The sequence below is a fragment of the Stenella coeruleoalba genome, assembly GCF_951394435.1.
Source record: "Stenella coeruleoalba genome assembly, chromosome: 14".
NCBI lineage: Eukaryota > Metazoa > Chordata > Mammalia > Artiodactyla > Delphinidae > Stenella > Stenella coeruleoalba.
In genome coordinates this window covers 39,706,063-39,727,761 of record NC_137160.1, presented here as the reverse complement: position 1 = coordinate 39,727,761, position 21,699 = coordinate 39,706,063, and the positions used below count along the sequence as shown (strand labels likewise).

Genomic DNA, 21,699 nt, shown 5'->3' with positions numbered 1-21,699 from the left:
AGGAAAAAAAAAAATCCCAGGCACTCACCTACATCCTTGGGGCCGGTTGTTCCTGCCAGCAGCTGTGAGGTGTCCCGAATTCGTCCCAGGAAACATCCTCGCCTACTCCTGGAGCCTTTTCTCTGCAGAACAGCCCGAATGCATTGCTTTCTCTTTGAAACCGGCGCAACTGCCAGCGCCCTGCGGTGGGAGAGCTGGCCCCTTCACCCAAGCCCCTCCATCAGGAAATGTTCTCCTCTTTGAACACCACGACGGACACCTGAGGGCCAAGGATAGGGCCTGGGGAGGGAGGGATGCCGTGTGGGGCTTCCCAGGAAGGCAAACAGGAGCCCCAAAGGTGCGCTGTGCGCCTTAGGTTGCGTGGCGGTTAAGTGCGGGGCCTGATGGAGGGACGGGCAGAGGATGGGCTGGAAGCCACCGAGCGGCAGGGGAGGCGCAGAGAATGGCGGCACCGGGCCCAACGCTCTGCTCCTTTCAGCTCTCTTCCCCGAGGAAGCCCGATCTCGTAGAATCTCGAGAGATCTACCGGGAGACGGTTGGTCCTGGAATGAAAACACCTGGGTTCCCCAGGGGCTGCAGGCCCTGCCTCCCAGACTCCTTCTTAAAGAGTCTGGCTCACGCCACCTATCAACCAGACCCCAGTTCTCAGAGTCGCAGGGAACCCAGAAGAATTTGGTCGCTCCATAGCCTGGCCCACTGGGGCCACACCCTCAGCGAGGCCCAAGGCTCTTAGTTAACCCTGGAAACCCCGGGCCATCACCCCTCCGGATGAACTGGAGAGACTCCAGCAGACCCCCCGAGTTGCGTGTTGCTTGTCACCTTAACAAGAACCTTGGATTCCGATGGTGAGGATCGTCACGGCTTTGTAGTAACACCTCTGAATGTCTCCGAACCCACTGGAAATAAGAAATTTATTTTATTGAAGCCTGTGAATCTGCTTTTAAAAGAAATGAGTTTACCAAGGAACACCCGGTTTTAATAACGACAGACATTGCAGATATTTAGAGCAAATATCTACCAAAATGACTAGAATTGTCTCTAGGTGTGGGGTTTTTACAGCTCTCCACCTATTTTTAGCAGTGAGAAGCGAGGAGTCAGAGCTTCTGGAGGAATTGGCTTTTGTGAAAGATGTCAATTTATCAGGACCTCAGTGAGAGAGACTGGAGTAAGGGGCGTGGGGGGCTGGGGGCAGACCCCAGGACTGCAGTGAACCGTCACCTCTGCTCCCAAGCTCCAAGCCCCACTCCCACCCCATCCCGCATGTGTCACTGTGTTTGTCCTTTCTCCGCCTGGCCCAGACCCCTGCCCTGCGCTGCCGGAGGTGGGAGGTGCTGGAGAATGAGGCCCAGGTGCGGTTGATCTACAGAAAGGGTGAGGCAGAAGGGGGCAATGTCCTTCCTGGATCAATAATGCACTTCCCAAAGCAGTGAGAACTTCTTAGCGCAGAAAACGTGCCCCAAAGTGACCACTCAGTCAGTGCCTGGCACAAAGTAGTTCCTGGAGAAACGCGTTTAACCAATCCCTGCCCTTACGGAAATCGGACTCCCCACCCCCACCCCCTTTTATCCTGGGGGAAGAGGTGCAACCTTAGCTTAACAATGAGCAGCTGATCTAGGCTCGTGCAGAGGCCACGGCGGATCAGGCTCAGCGCAGCCCTTGCACAGGCCCCATGGGAGCATGAGCTTCGGTCGGGAGGAGCCAGAGCCCGGCCCTGAGGGGGATGGGAGGGAAGGACCCAACCCTACAAGCCTAAAATGGAAAAAAGTCCTTCGAGGAGTTTCCCAGTCTGGATTCCATGGCATCGTAAAAGGTGTTCTGTGGAAAATGTACATCCCGGTTACGTAGGTCTGGGGAACTACGGGTTAAACAAACTTAGGCGAGTCTCTCGCGTTTCGCCGAGCCTTTCTCACCAGAGGTGACTCCGGCCGGAGATGCAAGATGAAGGTGCCGGATTCTGTGAGCAGAGCGCCCTCTGGGGGAAATACCGATGGATGCAATAGGGAGGGCTTGTCTATGCCAAACTCCTGCTTTCAATAAGGACCCTGAGGCTCCAGGGAGCTTGAAAGGCTCAACTGGGGCCCTACTGAGCTGTGAAAAAGTCCCTGATTCTGAGAGAGAAGGACAGGCCTTCTCCTCACCTGCCCGCGGTGTCTCTGGGGATCAGGGACCACGTCCAGGGCCCTTGGAGTTGGAGTTGGGGCCGGTAGGTACAGGGTCCCTGGTGAGGGTACTCCCCACAGGCTCTACTCCCCGTGACACTTGCCGGCGCCACTGTGCACGGGGCGGGGGGCGGGGGGCGGCGGGAGGAGACTGCCTGGGGCGCAGATGCGTGGATTCCTTCGTTCCAAGGAGACAGCGTGAGGAGGACCTGGGTGTGGAAGGCAGAGGATGATGAAGGAACTGACTGAGGCGGCCTCCCAACCAGATGTCCCTTCCCCAGGGTGGTCCCTGAGGAGCACAGGGGCGCCCTAGAGGTCGGGGAGCTTCAAAGCGGACAGGCCTGGGGTCCCTGTCCTGGCCCTTCACCCCCCCCAGTCGCTAGGTAGCCGAAGGAGTCGCAAGACTCCCGGCTGTAGCCCCATGGGGAGCGCGGTGCTCTGGGCCTGGCCCAGGAGGTGCTCAGCCCCGACAGTTCCCCAGGGCTGGCGGAAGAGCACCAGGCAGCCTGCAGGAGGTTAACGAACATCATCAGAAGGTCACATGTTGGGACCCCCTCATCCCCAAGGTCTCAAAACGGTCCAGGCAGTGTCTGCCTCCACTCTAGGCTCCAGCCCTGCCCCTCAGGCCCCGGCTACAGCCTGGTCGGGGCCTCCTTTGGGCTATTATAGCAGATCCTGGCCTGGCCTCTCTACCACCTGCCCCTTCTCCCTTTAAACACACACACACACACACACACACACACACACACAGCCAGAACCACCTTTGGGCAGTCAGTCATTTAACACTGGGCTCAGCGATTGTGCCGGCAACAGGCAGACAACAGTGGGCAAGGTCGACACCTCGTCCTTGGGAACACTGGTGCCCAGGACAAGGGTGGGCACAGAGCAGGTTCTCCCTACAGGTTTGCTGACTGACTGATCCACCTAAGCAATTAACGAGATCTATGTGGATGTTGCCCTCATGTTCCCACAGTCCAGTAGGGGAAACTGGTGTGAATTAAACAATTGCAAATGCTTAATTAACAATTGCCACCATGATAAGGACCAGGAGGGAAAAGTACAGAATTCTGTGGGATCTATGGTCAGGTAGGCTTCCCTGAGGAAGTGAGATTTCAGCTGACACCTGAGGATGAGAAGAGTTGGCTGGGTGAAGTGCAGAAGAAGGAGCGTTCCAGGTGAGGGCAACAGCACATTCGGGGCCTGAAGCCCAGCTCCTGTCTTGGCTGTCTCGGCTTGGGTCCCCTCAGTGGCTCCCCCATGATGGCTGCACACCTGGGCCCACAGCACTCGCCCTTCTGCCAGATTTCTCTCCCTCTGCTCTCCTGCAGGGCTCAGGACCCAGCCTGTCCTGCGTTCCCAGCTCTATGCCTTTGCCCTGGTGCTGGGGAGTGGGGGGCTCCCCTATCTCCACCTGTTCAAAGCTTTCCCTGGGTTCCAGTTCTGGGTGAGATGGAGTAAGCACAGGCCACCCTGTCTGTCCCACTCAATACAACTGTACCCCCGGACAGCAGGCATGGAGCAGCTATCTGAAGACTCTGAGAAGTACATAGCAGCAGGGGGATTGGGGAAGGAGAGCAGAATTTGAAGCACCCAGGCACTAGCAGTGAGTTCACTACTTTTGTTCTCCAGTACAGCATACCTTGTTTTATTGCCCTTCGAAGATATTGCAGGGTTTTTTCTTTTATAAATTGAAGGTTTGTGATGACTCTGTGTTATCAGATGATGGTTAACATTTTTTTTTTTACCAATGAAGTATGTTTTGATTAAGGTATGTGCATTGTTTTTTAAACAATGCTATTGTACACCTAATATGTGACAGTATAGAGTCAACATAACTTTTATATGCACTGGAAAACAAAAAAATTCATGTGACTTGCTTTATTGCAATATTCACTTTATTGTGGTGGTCTGGAAGGGAATCCGCCATATCTCTGAGCCTTGGCTCCAGGCTGCCGGATATCTGCAAGTGGACGCGGGTAGTGATGGCTGTGATCTGGGCAATGAAGGCTTGATCAGCCTTTTGCTTCCAGTGGTCTCATCAGAGAATCCTTACTGAATACATCTGCATCAGTGGCACCACTGTCCCATCAGCAGTGGCAATATGTTTCCCCGAGTTACTGCCCCACAGAGGGGTGTCTGTAATCTGCCAGTCCAGAACCTCCCCAGTAGCAGGCCAGGTGGTGGCCCATCAGCAACTCAGGCTCAGGGGAGGACTGGCCAGTATGATTAGGACTGTGGTGAGCTCTGGCCCTTGAGAGAACAATCGCGGTCACTTTCTGCCTGATGGATATGGTGCTGAGCAGCTGCAACAGTGCTGACACCATCAACTTAGCTAAACCACCAGTGCACCGGACCCAAGAGTTTAGGGGTTTCTTTGTGAAGCCAGGGCCCCTTTGGGTCAGTGGCTTTGCTTTAGGGGACATGGCAGGGGATACTGTTTCCCCTAAAGGTGTCAACACCCCATTTGATGTGAAGGTGAGATGCCAGGAGGGCCAGGCAACCTGGTTCTTGAATATATGTGCCATTTCCTTTTGAACAGAGAGATCTTTTGGGCTCTTTCCACCTTGTTAGTCATTGAGTCTGATTTGATACGCCTCAAAATGGGCATTCAGGCCAAAGAGCCACAAGCCATGCACGGGTCAGACATGCAGTTTCCACAAGAGCTTGGTAATAACTTGCTCAAAACCAAAACCAAAAGGACACCGGTGGCTTTTCCGGCAGGTGGCGCTGTTATACCAGGAAATGCCCCAGCATAGTCTGCCGGCCATTAAATCTTTAAAACTGATTTCTCCTCTTGCAGGAATTCTATATTGTCTCTGCCGTACCACCAGGGATGGTTTAGGGAGGAAACGATAGAGGGGAGGTTGCAGTCTACACGTACCTCCAGCACTTCTGTACACGCAGCGATCCCGGATGGGAGAATCCCTTCTGTCACTCACCTGACCGGAAGACAGACTAGAACCCTCAGTACTTACCATCCGTTCAGTGGTGGAAGCCACAACAGTACAGTGAATGGCCCACAGGACCCCGCCCAAAGGCCCCTTAGGATTTCCTTCCCTTCTGCAAACTTCACCAAAACCCAATCGTTTGAATTCGGGAGCCTTTTTACTCCATGAGAACATGAACCAAGGAGTCTAACATGCACAGAGTCAGGGACTACAGTGATGTGAGTCCCTAACACCAGAACAACACGTTAACCCCTGGCTGGCAGTTCATGGAGCACAGGGGGCGGTGGAGGCTAGCCCCTGGGGGACGGTGGGAGCAGCAGAAAGGAAACAATGTCAGCCTCTTTTCTCCAGTTCTCCAGGGTCTACACCTGAGCATGCCACTTATTGCTCCCAGCGTCCGGTGCGTGGGCCCAGGGGCTTCTTTCTTCCTCTGCACAGGCCACCACCTTCCGACCTGCATCCTCTGTGCTTTGGGCACCCACGCAGTGCTGAGAAATGGCCCAAGCAAAACAGGGGTCAGGACTTTACAGTCTTGGCACACACAGTAGGAGATGCAGGAGAGCAAGAAGCTCAAAGAGAATTGTCTCCCAAAACTGAAAAAAAATTATATGAAGAGATAATGTCAAAACCGTACTAGATAACTTAAAATGGAATACTAAAAAATGTTTTTTTAAGTAACCTAAACAAAGGTAGGAAAGGGGAAACAGAAGAATGAAAAATAGAGGGAACAAACCAAAAACAAATAATAAAATGGTCATATCAATAATTACATTAAATATAAACAACATAAACACACCAATTCAAGATAGAGATTGGCAGAATGGATTTTTAAAAGTGACCCAAGCACCTGCTGTCTACAAGAAACTCTCTTCCCATATTATGATATAGGTAGGTTAAAAAGAAAAAGTATGAAAAAAACTATACCATGGAAACCCTAACAAACCAAAGCAAGGGTGACTAAATATCAAAGTAAACTTCAGAGCAAAGAAATTAGCAGAGTTAGAGAGAGACATTACACATTGTTAGAAGAATCAATCCACCCATAACATTTCTAAATGTATTTCTAACATTTCTAAATGTATAAACACCTGAGAATAGGAGCTTCAAAATATATGAAGCAAAAATTGTCATAGCAGAAAAGTAGTAGACATATCCACAATTATACTTGGAAGCTGCAGCACTCCTCTCTATGTAATATATAGAAAAAGTTACAGAAAATTAGCAAGGATAGAACTGAACAACACCATCAACTAGCTTGAATTAACTGATATTTATGGAACACTCCACACATTCTTTTCAAGTGCACATGGAGCATTTATCAAGATAGACTATATTGTGAGTCATAAATCAAACCTTAACAAACTTAAAAGGATTGAAATCATACAAAATATGCTTTCTGACTCTAATGAAATTAAACTAGAAATCAGTAACAAAGACAATTGAAAATTTTCCAAACACTAGCAAAGAAACAGCACACTTTTAAAAAGGAATCTCAAAGGAAATTAGAAAATACATTAAAAAGAAAGAAAATTAATATATAACATATCAAAATTGTGGGGTGTAGCTAAAGTGGGAGGGGAATTTATTGCATTAAATGCTTATATTACAAAATAAGAAACGTCTTAAAGCAACCACCTAAGCTTCTCCCATAAGAAACTGGGGGAGGGGGTGGGGAGGAGGGGGAGCAAAATAAACCCAAAGCGAGTAGGAGATAGAAATAATAAAGATCAGTTACTAATGAAATTGAAAATAGACAAACAGAAAAAAATCAATGAAACCAAAAGGTGGTTCTTTGAAAGACCAATACAATTGATGTACCTCTAGTCAGACTGACAAACAGAAAAAGAGAGAAGACAGAAATTACTAAATCAAGAATGAAAAAGTGAATATAACTGTAGACCTCACAGACATGAAAACAATAAAATTTCTATGAAAATGAATTGGACAGACTACATGAAATAGGTTAAATCCTCAAAAACCACAAACTATCAAAACTAACCCACAACATGAAAGATAACTCAGTCCTATAACAATTTTAAAAATTGAAATTGTAGTTTAAAACTGTACTTTAAAACTCTCCAAGCCCTGATGTTTTCATTGATAAATTATTTTCTTTTACTATAACAATCTTATTGGGATATAATTAACATACCACACAATTCACCCATTAAAGTGTATAATTCAATAGTTTTTGGTGTATTTAGAGTTGTATACTCATCACCACAATCAATTTTAGAACATTTCAACACCCCAAAATAAACCCTGAACCCATGAGCAATCACTCCACATTTCCTCCCAATTCTTCAGCACTAGGCAACCACTAATGTATTTTCTGTCTCTATGAATTTGCCTATCCTGGACATTTCTTATAAATGGAGTCATATAATACATGGTCTTTGTGACTGGTTTCTTTCTCTTACTATATTTTCAAGGTTCAGCCATGTTGTAGCATGTATAAGTTCTTTATTTCCTTTTATGGTCAAACAATCTTCCATTATATAGATATATCACATTTGATTGATCCATTCATTAATTGATGGGTATTTGCATTGTTTCCACTTTTTGGCTGTTATGAATAATACAGCTATAAACATTTGTGTAGAAGTTTTAATGTGGACATATGTTTTCATTTCTCTTGGGTACATACTTAGGAGTGGAATTTCTGGGTCATATGGTAACTCTATGTTTGTCTTTCTGAGGAACAGCCATACTTTTCCAAAACAGCCCCATTACAATTCTCACCAATAGTGTATAAAAGTGCCTTAAAACACATGTTATAATGTCTTTTTAAAAAATTCTAGCCACCCTAATGAGTGTGAAGTAGTATCTCATTATGGTTTTGATTTGCATTTCCCTGATGGTTAATGATATTGACACCTCTTTTCATCTGCTTATTGATCATGTGTATATCTTCTTCAGAGAAGTGTCTATTCAGATCCTTTCCCTATTTTTTTATTTTTTTTTTTAAATTTTTTTGCAGTACGTGGGCCTCTCACTGTTGTGGCCTCTCCCGTTGTGGAGCACAGGCTCCGGACGCACAGGCTCAGTGGCCATGGCTCACAGGCCCAGCCGCTCTGCAGCATGTGGGATCTTCCCAGACCGGGGCACGAACCCGTGTCCCCTGCATCGGCAGGTGGACTCTCAACCACTGCGCCACCAGGGAAGCCCCCCTATTTTTTAATTAGGTTATTTGTCTTTTTGTTATTGAATGATGTGTTTTTTATATACTCTAGATACAAGTCCCTTATCAGATATATGATTTACAAATATTTTCTCCTATTCTGTAAGTTGTCTTTTCACTTCCTTGGTAGTATACTTTGAAGCACAATAGTTTTTAATTTTGATGAAATATGCTTTATCTTTTTTTCTTTTGTTGCTTACACTTTTTGTGTCATATCTAAGAATGCTTGTTCTAATCCAAGGTCATGAATGTTCATGCCTATATTTTTTTCTAAGAGTTTTATAGTTTTAGCTCTAACAATCAGGTTTAGCATTCATTTGAGTTAATTTTTATGTATGGTGTGAGGAAGTGATCTTTTACATATAAGTATCCAGTTGTCTCAGTACCATCTATTTAAAAAACTGTTCTTTCCCCATTTAATTGTCTTGGCACCCTTGCTGAAAATCAATGGACTATAAACATGAAAGTGAATTTCTGGGATCTCAAATCTATTTCATTGGACTATATGCCTATTCTTATGCCAGTACCACACTTTCTTGATACTGTAGATTTGCAGTAAATTTGAAATGGGTAAGTGTGAGTCCTCCAACTTGGTTCTTCTTTTTCAAGATTGTTTTGGCTGTACTGGATCCCTTGCATTTCCATACGAATTTTAAGATCAGCTTGTCAGTTCTGGCCAAAAAGGCACTTGGAATTTTATAGGGATTGTGTTGGATCTATAGAATAATTAGGGAGTACTGCCATCTTAAAAATATTAAGCCTTCCAATCCATGAACATGGATTGTCTTCATTTATTTAGGTCTTCCTAATTTCTTTCAACAATATTTTATAGTTTTCAGTGTTCAAGGTTGACATTTCTTTAGTTAAATGTATTCTTTCTTTATTTTTTGGTGCTATTATATATGAAATTATTTTCTTAATTTCACTTTTGGGTTATTCGTTGCAAGTATATAAACATACATTTTAAAAACCACATCCCTATCATGATCGGAATTAAGGCCAGTCTTATTTTCTTTATTGCATTTTAGGGAGAAGTTTGGAGGAGGTGACCAATTACTGATGTTTTTACCACACAAGTAATATGTTAATGCATACTCCTCATAAAAGGTTCAAACAATGCAGGAATATTCAGAGGGAAACACCGTAGCCTCCTTAACCACATGTCCCCATCCTTCTTGCTTCCTGCCACAAGTACCAAGCACTGTGAACACTGCTTTGCATTCATTCAGTCCACGTACTTTTTTTTGTATATTTTATGTACAATCTGTATTTTTTTGGTACATTGATATTGTATTCTGCAAATTTGCTGACCTCGTTTATTAGTTTAATAGTTTTTTAGTACATTCCTGAGGATTTTCTCAATTCGAGATCATGTCATCTGCAAACAGATAGTTTGAGGGAAGATCACATAAAACAGTTCATGTATCTGGTGCATGGTGAGCCCTCCCTGGATGACAGTTCGTCTCATGCATTCCTTGTTAGAGTCAACATCCCCTCAAGCTCTTATTGTTGAACCCAAGTTTGTGTGCCTGATGCTCAGTGAGGCCAAAGAAACCAAAACTCCAGAGTTTGGAGCAGAGAAAGGTTTATTTCAGGGCCAAGCAAGAACAGGTGGCTTGTGCTCGAAGGTTTGGGGGGGGAAGAGGTTTTAATGGCAAAATTTGGGATGAGGGCTACAGGGTGTGTGACTCTCTTCTGATTAGTTAATGGTGAGGTAACAGGGTGGTGTTTCAGGAATCTTGTGCTCAGCCTGAAGTTACCATCCTCCACCTGGGTGAGGGCCTTAGTTCCTGTGGAAGAACTCAAGGACATGTTGTTATGTATATCCCTTGAGGAGGAGCTAGGACTCTGCTTTATCATTCTACTATTGTTTGACGCTTTCTCTTTGTTTCTGCATTCCCTCACTTCCATGATTAATAACTGCTTGAATCTGCCCTTTGGAAATCAGGGAAGGTCTAGGAAGCTGCAGCCTTTTACCTACCAATAAGAAACAGAGGACATGGAAAGGCTTTTGTACCAGTAGGGCCCACAGGGTTATGCTCATCTTAATCCCTCCTTTTCTTTAATACTCCTCAATCTTGAGGGGAACAGGTGTTGGACAAGAAAGGGGATAACATTTTGCATACAGAGGTTAATCATAAACTTGGCAGAGGAACTCAGTTTTGCAGCAACTTGGTTTCAATCCCCACTCCTGTTTCAGCCTTCCCCAAATCTTTGAGAGAACAGGGCAACAACTGCTCTGGCTACTTCCTGCTGAAATGGGGTGTAGTCCTGCCTCAATTTGAGGAATGGACACCAAATTGGAAATATTCCCATGTTCTAAGTTTTGGATCCAAGTCTTGTATGATTAAGACTCCTGTCAATGCAACTGACAAAGAAATTTGGTTATAATAACTAGAATTATGACTGATAACATTTTATTAGGATATACCATATTTTTAGGAATTCCATATTGCTTTTAGAATATCTATATTAATAACATTTACCCACACAGTATAACCTGAGAAGGCTTATCATTCATTTGACAATGCTTCCCATGTAATTTAACTTATCAAATAATCCTAGTTAATTTAATCTCTGAGATGCCTCAGCATTCCTCTGAAGCATACCAGAGTTAGCTGGAGGTCAAAAGAACATCAATTAGAATTTGATATTTGGGAAGTTTGTCAAAAATATCAAAAAGGTTTCAAAACACTTGGTCAAATAGGATCACAGGTTATGTGAAACAAAACTTATTCACTCAACCAAAGTGACAAAAGATTTCAAAAGCAAATACAGATCATTTTAAGGCAAAGAACCTCACACAGTTTGTTATCAAAAGCAGCATTCCAAGAAAACTTTGTTCTCTTAACAGAGAGAGAAACCGATTCCAGTCCTGTATCAGCCTACTCTTAATAACAAAATCCATTTACCTAATTAAATTTAATCCAATCTTAGCCAATTCTGACCATGTAAAAAACTCTTTTCTCAGTGTTCCTTTTCCACAAACCTTGTACAACTTTCTGTATCCATATTATTCTGTCCCTTATTTTCTTTTTCATTCAGAAACAACCAGCTCTGGGATAAAACTACCATTTTTTCCTTTAGCAAAATGCATTTCCATTCCTCATACCTTCTTTTACTGAAAACACACATCCTACTTTTTCTGGCATACTGAAATGTTTCCCTCATTATTATTTTTTAAATTATTTTTTAAAGTTTACCTAAAAAACCTGCTTTACATTTAATTTACTCATTTCATCATATCATTTTTCTTGTTGACAAATTTTATAACAGAAACAATATGAACTTGTTGACTTTTAGTAAGTACAATAAAAATATTATACTTAATACTGATGACTGTAAAGACATGTTTATATTAATCAAACCAACAAGCTTCCACTAGCTTTAATACCAGATATCAATTTAATATTGAATATCTCCAAGATCATGTGAACCTAAAATTCATTCTGGCCAGTTTCTTTTATATTTCTGAGAACTTATATAAGTGCTTAATTTCTTTTAAGCCTTTTAAACAGAGCTCATCCACAAACCAATCTTGGCAATGCCATTTGGAGGCAGAGACACATCATATTGATAATGTACACATAAACATACATACATCTATATAGACACAGACAGATAACCCACAGTTTTCCTGCTTGAGTTTTAAAAGGCCTCTTTTTTTTTCTTTTTCTTCAGTCTCAGGGATCACAGATGATTAGATAAAAGTTCCTGAGAGCCCAGGTAGATCATTTACATCTCAAAGGCACAGGGAGAGAAGTACAAGTTCCTTCTAGAAAGCTACCTTCTACTAACTGCACATGCAAAAGACAGTTTTAGAATGTCAAGAGCCCCATCTTGGCCATTTTTAGGGTGAGATTTCCTTCAGTTCCTAAATAGCCAATTCAGTTTAGATCAATAACAGTAATAGACAGTAATACATATCATTCACATGCCTCACTTCCAGAGAAACTTGAACCAGCATTTAAGTTACCAGGACCATCTGACAAAGGTCAATATCAGGAAGAGAAACAGGATTTGGACTCATGTACTGAGACACTCACACACACCCCCAAGATAAAAGCCAAAGCAATTCCAAAAGACTCACTTTGTTACAATAGAATAAAAGCCTAAACATAAGGAAGTTCATCCTATTTCCTTTCCCTTTCAGAAAACAGTTCTAGTTGAAAGATGGTGTTATAATTTAGAGAACAATTAGGGACTATTGTTCTCCAGACCCCAAGGAGTACTGAGGCCAAGCAGTATTACAATAAAAAATCATTTTCTTTCATTCATGGAAGATAGCTGAAGCTCTCCCAGTTTTGCAATATACACCCTAGGTGACTACAAGGTGGAACAGAGCTCTGATCACCCATATTTAATTACTCACTTCTGGTGTTGTCAAATATCAAGCAAACAGCAAATACTGCAATGTAGAACAGTCTCTCAGGGTCACAGTTCCGTAGCCCTAGAAAGGGAAAATTCCCAACCAATGCTCCACTGTAGGTGAAGGCAATGCAATAGGGACGAATACTTTGGTGTCATCACATGCAATCTCTGTTACCAGAGATGTCTCAACCAACCAATGCAAGTACTGATATACACACAAAGATACAAACAACAAATACAGTTACACAGACAAAAGATCAGATGAGATAGAATCCAAATTCCACTCCCATTCCCAGATGGAGGCCTCCAAAGAGATTGGCCCAGCTCCCAAGAGGGAATGGGTATAGATTGGCTCACAATGAGCCAGAGTGGCTCAATTCCTGAAAGGAAATGAACCCAGTTGGTGGGGACAGAATTCCCAGCCTGCACAAGCTGGAGTGACTCACACCAAAACAAAAGTAAAGGTGAACTGTAGATCAGGACATTTCTCAGCTCCAAACAGCCTTGTGCTGTGGTGGTTGGTGTCTGTCAGAGAGAGTCCCTCTGAGTTCCCTGAAACAAAATGAGCTTTAGCAGCTGCTGGGGACTCAGGGAAGGGACTGCCCCCAGCCAGGGTTGACCTGTCACAGGCATGGGCTCCTGGCTGGCTCGCCAAAATTGTTGTCAAATGCAAGTTCGTGTACCTAACACGCAGTGAAGCCAAACAAACCAAAACATCAGAGTTTGGAGCAGATAAAGGTGTACTGCAAGGGCCAAGCAAGGAGACTGGAGAGCTGGTGCTCAAAAGGCCTGATATTTTTCGGGGAAGAGTGTTTAAAGGCAAATTTGGGGTGAGGGCTGCAGGGTGTGTGACTTTCTTCTGATTGGTTAGTGGTGAGGTAACAGGGTGGTGTTCTAGGAATCTGGTGTTCAGCCTGAAATTACCATCCTCTACCTGGATGGAGGCCTTAGTTCCTGCAGAAGAACTCAAAGATAAGGAGTTCCTTGAGAAGGAACTAGGACTCTGCTTTACTGCTGCACTATTGTTTGACTGCCTTTCCTTTGTTTCTGTGTTCCCTCAGTTCCTTGATTGGTAAATGTTTGAATCTGCCCTTTGGAACTCAGGAAAGGTTTAGGAAGCTGAAGCCTTTTCCTACAAACAAGAACTGGGGGACATAGAAAGGCTTTTGTACCCAAGAGGGCCCCATAGGGTCATACTCAGTTTCACTCTTAGAGGTGGGGGCCCCTCTCCTCTGCAGAGTCAGTCCTCTGAAGGCTGTCCCTGCCTGGCTGTATTCCCAAGAGATGAGCTTCATGGATACCACCCTTGCCTGAACCAGTTTACTCTAAGAGCCCCTGAGCTCCAGCTCTTTGTCCCTGGCTCCAGCTTCTTCTCCCAGGCAGAAAGCAATTCCAGACCCGAAATATGCCCACCCCCATGGTGTCTCCAAAATAGAGAAAGAAGAATGGAAGTGGGGTTTTTCACAGCCCTGTGTTCCTTCTTCACAAGGTTGGCCTCCACTTGTGAGTCCTGAGGGAAGTGGGCTCTTTGAGGAGGGGGCAGAAAAAATTTGGGAGAACAACCTACCTTAGCATAGGGTCTTTCAAACCAAATTCTGCATGACTCTGAATAAACAGAAGTAAAAAGAACTGTATGAAGGAAATTTTATATTAAACATCTTAATATCTAGAAATTCTGCACCTATACATATTACAAAACTATACAGCAGTTTCAAAAAACTCAACACACTTTGATTGCTTACCCACTGGGGCTGGGCCCTGATCCTGGTGCCAGGACCATGGCCTCATTCTGAGGTGCCCCTAGTTCAGCAACAGAGATGAGGTGAGCTGTGCCAGGTGGGCTTTGCCTGCTCCCTAACAAGAGTTCACCTTGAGCCAGGTAGTTCTTAGATAGTTCTGTGGGTTTGGGGGGCTTTCAAGTGCAGAGTCTCCTCTTAGTCAAGGGCACAGGCACAAGGGTATCTGTGGCCATTGGACATGCTTTGGGTCCCCTGGCTGCTCCCAGAGGGGCCCAGGCCTTGATGGGACAAAGGCCCTCCTGCCTCTGAGAAGCAGATGGTTTCACTCAGCACCATGCTAGATTCCCCACCAAGCTCTGCCCTAGCTGCCTGGTGCCCAATCCCCTATGTACACAGATGTTGTTGAACCCAAGTTCGTGTGCCCATGCACAGTCACAGTGAGGCTAAACAAAGGAAATGCCAGAGTTTGGAGCAAAGAAAGGGTTATTGATCAAGAGGGCACCAACCCAGAAGATGGGAGATGTAGGTTTGCCTCAGATCCATCTTATTGGCTGGCTGGGGTGTAAGGTATTTAAAGGCAACAATTGGAGTGAGGGTTGCAGGGAGGGTGACTTTCTTCTGCTTGATTGGTGGTGAGGTAATAGGATGATGTTTCAGGAATCTTAATCATCAACGTTTTGCGGTCTGGGGTCTACAGTGTTTGTGCTCAGCATGTAGTCACCATCCTCCACCTTAGCTCCTAAAGAACAACTCAAAGATATGTGTCAGATTGTTATGTATATCCCTTGAGGAGGGACTAGAACTCTGTTTTATCACTGAACTATTGTTTCTTGACTGCTTTTCCTCTGTGTCTGCATTTCCTCACTTCCCTAATTAGTAACTGCTTGAGTCTGCCCTTTGGAAATCAGGGAAGGCCTAGGAGAGTAAAACCTTTTTCTACAAACAAAAAAATTGCAGCACAGAGGGGCATTTGTATCTAGGAGGGCCCCACAGGGTACACAGGTTTCACAGACAGTGAGGGTCAATTACCTTCCCTCCTCCTTCCTGCACTGAGCACAAGGGTCTGTGGTCAGCACTGTCAGGTCACTTCCTCTGAGTCAGGTGCTGTGTCTGCTTCCTTTTGAACAGAGTCTAATTCAGTCCTTGAGTCTGGGCACCACATCCTCCTGCTCACTGGAACACAGAGGTAAGTTTTGGCTCCTCTGGAGCACTATAATCAGGAAGGCCAGGGAGGAAACTCCAGGCAGAGGAACCCCCAGAGCCCAGAACCCCCAGTCCCACTAGGTGGATGCCATGCCCAGCTTCTGTGCTGCTCAGCCCATCCCAGAAGGCACAGGGGCACATGTGCTGATTCTGCCCCAGAAGAAGTCCCAGATTCCACCCGCACCACCACCAGTCCCTTGCCAACCCCAGGTAATCACACCAGGTGCACTCCATCAACACAGGCCTTCTCAAGAGATATTATTCTCTACGATGAAAAAAATAACACTCTTATGAGCAGAGCCTGATGAAAGAAGGGCTGAGAGCATTTCGAAGATGAATTGCTGGTTTTATGGCACATTTGCATTTAAATAGATTCTTTAACTCTTTTTCTGAACTTCAAATAAGACAGCCTTAAAAGTGCTGACTAAGAGGGAGGCGTGTTCTTAATTTTCACTTTAATTTTTAACACAGATACATTGTCTTATCATAGCTCCTGCCATCCAGGTGGGAGCAGCATCTCACTGATTTCTCAGCCTTCAGCCCTGCCTAACCTGCCAGATCTTCACCTCTTGGGACTCGTGATATCCCTCCTCTCCTCTAGGACCTATGCTGGCTTCCTACTGCCTGCCACAACTCTCGCCAACACCGCTCTCTGGCTCTCAGGGCCCCACACTACTCCAAAGTCTAGTCACCACTCCTTAGAATGAGGCTCAGAGAGGGAGCAAGTAACAAACATCTTTGCACATGTTAGCTGGTAAAAAGAAAAAAAAAAAGGAACATTTGCCCATTCTGACATCACCAAGGCAAAGTACCCTTTTTATCAAAAAGAGACTCATTGAAATTTCTTAGATGCCAATTCCCCGAGCTTTCTGCCCCATGGCCTCCGACGTTGCTCTCACCTCCTCTTGCTCGCTTTCTAAACCCTGCCCCTGGGTGGGGCCCACGTGAAGGCCACCACCACCTCCCATCCTTTGTACTATATGATCCAGCAATCCCACTCCTGGCCATATATCTGGAGAAAACCATAATTTGAAAAGATACATGCTCCCCAATGTTCATTGCAACACTGTTTACAATAACCAAGACATGGAAACAACCTAAATGTCCATTGACAGATAACTGGATAAAGAAGATGTGGTACATATATACAATGGAATATTAGCCATAAAAAAGAATGAAATAATGCCACTTGCAGCAACGTGGATGGACCTAGAGATTATCATACTTAAGTGAAGTCAGACAGAGAAAGACAAATATATGATATCACTTAAATGTGGAATCTAGTAAAAAAAAAAATTGATATAAATGGACTTATTTACAAAACAGAAACAGAAATCTCAAAATCAAACTTATGGTTACCAAAGGGGAAACGTCGGGGGAAGTGGTAAATTAAGAGATTGGGATTAACATATACACACGACCATATAGAAAATAGATAAGTAATAAAGACCTAATGTATAGCACAGGGAACAATACTCAGTATTCTGCAATAACCTATATGGGAAAGGAATATGAAAAAGAAGGGATATATGTATATGCATAACTGATGAACTTTGCTATACACCTGAAACTAACACATCATTGTAAATCAACTATACTCCAATAAAACAAAAACAAAGGGCCATAAATACATGTGGAATGGGATATTCAAAAGGCAATTAGGGCAGAGGCACCAGATTTATCAATACAAGCTGCCCCATTTTCCGGGGTGGGACACAAGCCCACGATGCAGGACTACTTCAAAAGCACACCTCGTCCACAGCATAAAAGGCCCAAGATTTGGTATGGGGGGAGTCCTCCTTCACCTCAAGTATAGAGAGGGCTTCAGCAGGGCACTTGAAGACCTTGATTCATGTTCTCTGTGGTTTGGGGGACAACATGGATGCACGTGCAATGCTGTGCAGGGCAAGAGGTTTTCAGCACAAAGCAGAACGGGGTGGGGGATGGGACCCTTGTCCCCAGGGTGATGCCAGAGAGGGATTGAACTGAGTTTTAAAGGGTGGGTTGGATTAAGAAAAGACTAGAGGGAATTCCCTGGTGGTCGAGTGGTTAGGACTCTGCGCTTCCACTGCTGAGGGACTGGGTTCGATCCCTGGTCAGGGAACTAAGATCCCACAAGCCACGTGGCCAGAAATAAATAAGTAAAAAATAAATAAAACTTACGGTCACTTGGTCTTTCCGGGCTCCCAAATCTCTCTAGATTTAATGCCCCCTATGCTGTGACCTATCCCAGTTCATCCTCCATCCCCAGACTCCTCCAATGGCACTGCCTCCCTCACATGCCACTTAGACGTCCAATCAACTTCTCAAATCCAACTCATATGACTCGGAACTCCTGATTTCTCCCTCAAAACCCATTCTCTCGTTTTCCTCGTCTCTGTGAATAACATCACAGAGGGGTTCAGAACGACCCTCCCCCGAAATGTGCCACTTTTGAGCTAAAGGCAGTTGAGACCCTGTGGGCTCAAGAGAAACTACTGCTGCTCCCTTAACAACCTGGAAGAATTTAAATTGAAGACGTTTCCCAGAAAAAGAGTTATTACCAAAACTAAATTTTATCTGAGTGGCCCTATCCATATAGCAGGGCAAACGTCTAATTATCAAACATCTGCTCTTCTTATTATCTTCCTGTGAATGACCCTCCTGTCCTCGGAAGCCCCAAGCCCCATCCCATTCCTTAGCTCAGGATGTCATATATACCTCATTTTACCCTTCTGTCTCTGACCCACATGTTTATGGTGTTCCCGAATGTATGAAATTAAACTGATTTTCTCCTTTTAATCTGACTCACGTCAATTTAGACCAGCCAGAAGAACCTAGAAGGGTAAAGGAAAATTTCTGCCTGCCCAACACCATCCTTCTAGCCAGAAGTCAGGGGCCATCCTTGAGTCTCCTCTGTCCACATCAGATTTATCACCACTCCTGGTTGACTTCTTCCAGGGATCACTCATCTCCAGTCATTTCTCAACATCCCTAATTCACCATCCCCCCAAATCAAACAGCCACCATCATCTCTTGCCCAGACAACTGGCCTCCAGCTGTCCTCTTTGTCCTTCACTCCCAACGGTTTATTCTTTACACAGCAACCAGAGCAATTTTTCTGAAAATGTAGATCAAATCATATTCCTTCATGGCTTAAACCCTCCAATTACTTCCCATAGCATCCAGAATTAAAGAAGCAGCTCTTTACCCTGGCCTAGAAAGCCCTATGTCTGGTTCCTTCTTATGCTCCAGGACAATCACGTGTCCTCACCATGGCACACCTCTCCTGACCTGAGATTTTGCACATGCTGGTCTTCCCTTCTGAAATACTCTTCCCCAGGTCTCATCCTTCAGGGCTCAGCTTAAAGCTCTCCTTTTTGTGGACCCCTTCCCTGATCTCTCCCCGCCTCCTTCCACTGAGGTTTCTTCCCTCTACCCCCACCCTTTAGCCACCATCACAGCACTCATTTTCTTCATAGTATTTTGTATTTAGCTTACTTATTCGTTCCTACATTGATCCAGTCGTTAGTACTGAGAGCTGTCCTAGGTGCTGGAGACACAGCCAGGAACAACCCGACTCACTCTCTTGCCCAGCACACAATAATAATTCGTTGAAAGAATTCGTTGTTTCATTCATGGATTTGTGAAGGAAGTAGGCTTGAACTGATTAAACAGTGTCTTAGCTGTGAAGTCTCATAGAAATGGAATATTTGCAAATCAAATAAACCAACTGGAACTTTGGAGGCCAGAGCAAATCCTTTTTTTGGAGCCAAGAGTTCTTTTGTGATGTAAATGATCCCTCGCTTCCTCCCAGCTCTGTGTTCTTGTTCAGGAGCTTTCCTCGGGCTCATGAACCCTCTAAAATGATACGTAAAATATGTGTGGCTGGGCATTTTGTGCACTTTTCGGAGGCATTCATATCTTCCATTAGATTCTTGATGGGTCCATTACTCCAAAAAGCTCAGGAGACGTGGCTCTGGCCTGTGCCTATTTTTCAGGACTGTTCTGTTGTGCCCTTTCCTGGTGAATGAATTGCACTGATAATTGTCTATTTTTAGAAAGCAGCTCTTTATAAGCCACGAACTTCCATCTAGCCATCATTAAATGAATCCCCAGTTCCACACCCTTGGTGAAAACCCTTATTTGTAAAGCATGAAGGTACTACTCTCTATTACTAAGGTGGAAAAATATTTTTTTCATTGTACTTCAAAGAGGCTGAAAGCAACGAGTCTCATAAAAATATGAAAACCTAGGTAAGTTGCTCAAAAGCAGGAGAGCCCTTGGAAATTTCCTGGTAAAGAAAATGTCTGCTTCAAGCTGCCTCTGGGTCTCACAGTGAACTTTAAAATGAAGAATTTCTTCCCCCAAGATTAACATCATTAATGTCAGAGGGAGTTGTTTGAAGTCACAGACCCTTAAGCAACATCCTTTAGAGAAAACTTGAGCAGCAGCTCTTTGCCTCCAAGAGTCAAATCCCACACCCAACCTTCACTCTGCCAGCAGCTCAGCTGTCACAAACGTAACTGTCCTCTCCTTCCTGGTGCCCACCTCCCACTTGTCACCTGGGTCAGTGGAGGGCTCCCTTGCATCAAAGGCAAGCCACCTCCCTACCCTCACCCAGGGCCAAATCTGACCCCAGAGCTACCGCCTGCATTTGGCCCTCCAGAGCCCCCCAGCTAAGCTGCCCAGTAAGGCTCCCTGAAGAATGGAAGGGCCTTGTCCCTGGATACCATGGGCTCACTCAAGGGTGGGAGCAGAGGATGCAGGGAGGATAGACAGCCCTGTACAACTGTGCTTGGGGCTGCCCTCTTAACCTTCCTGCTTTAGATCCTCAATAAGATTTATGACATTTTCAGAGAGCTTTCTAAAGCCTTCTTCCTGTGTCTGTAGGCTTTGAGGACCACTGTTCTCTGACACCTTCCTGGCTAGGGACAAAGGGAGGGTCTGAATAAGCTAAGGCATTTTTTCAAGGTTATACTTTAGTAGTTTTTATGTTTTGTTTTTGTTCCCTCTCTATTATGGAAATTTCCAAACATATGCAAAAGGAGAGCTAATAGAATGATAAACCTCTTTATACCTCCCACCCAGTTTTGACAATTCCATATCTGCCAGTCCTGGTTCATCTTGAACTCAGGTCAGCCTGAAGTTACTATCTTCCACCCGGGTGGGGCCTTAGTTCCTGTAAAACTCAGAGATGTGGATCAGGTGGTTCTGTATATCCCTTGATGAGGAGCTAGGACTCTGCTTTATTGCCTCGCTACTGCTTCTTGACTACTTTCCCTTTGTTTCTGCTTCCCCTCACTTCCCTATTAGTAACTGCTTGAATCTGCCCTTGGGAACTCAGGGAAGGTCTAGGAGGCTGAAACCTTTTTCCTACAAACAAGAAATAGGAAGACTTCCCTGGTGGCGCAGTGGTTAAGAATCTGCCTACCAATGCAGGGGACACGGGTTCGAGCCCTGGTCTGGGAAGATCCCACATGCCGCGGAGCAACTAAGCCCGTGAGTCACAACTACTGAGCCTGCGCTCTAGAGCCTGTGAGCCACAACTACTGGGCCCGTGTGCCACAACTACTGAAGCCTGCATGCCTACAGCCCATGCTCCGCAACAAGAGAAGCCACCGCAATGAGAAGCCTGCGCACCGCAACTAAGAGTAGCCTTGCACACAGCAGTGAAGACCCAATGCAGCCAAAAATAAATAAATAAATTAATTAATTAATTAACTTAAAAAAAAAAGAATTGGGGGACACAGAAAGGCTTTTGTACCCAGAAGGGCCCTACAGGGTCCTGCTCGGTTTCAACTACACATACATGAGAGGTTCACAGACAGAAGGGTAAAATGAGGTATATGTGCCATCCTGAGCTAAGGGGTGGGATAGGGGCGTGGGGCTTCCAAAGACTGGAAGGTCTTCACAGGCCAATAAGAAGAGCAGATGTTTGGTAATTAGATGTTTGCTCCGCCACAGAGATGGGGCCACTTAGATAAAATTTATTGCTGGTAATAACCCTTTTCTGGGAAAAATCCTCAATTTAAATTCTTCCAGGTGCTCAAAGGGAGGGGCAGGAGTTTCTTTTGAACCTGTAGGAGCTTGATTGCCTTTAGCTCAAAATAATCCTC

General features: G+C 44.8%; 1 long non-coding RNA gene across 1 annotated transcript in view; it reads right to left on the bottom strand.

Moving 5' to 3' along the window:
• The window catches only part of LOC307197540, a 102,346-nt gene that overhangs the window by 46,215 nt on the left and 34,432 nt on the right, over positions 1–21,699 (bottom strand). Inside the window, exons 2-3 of the long non-coding RNA XR_013831442.1 lie at positions 820–896; positions 29–122 (exon numbers count right to left, since the gene is read on the bottom strand). This is a non-coding gene — a long non-coding RNA (uncharacterized lncRNA). The remainder of the gene's footprint in view (positions 1–28; positions 123–819; positions 897–21,699) is intronic.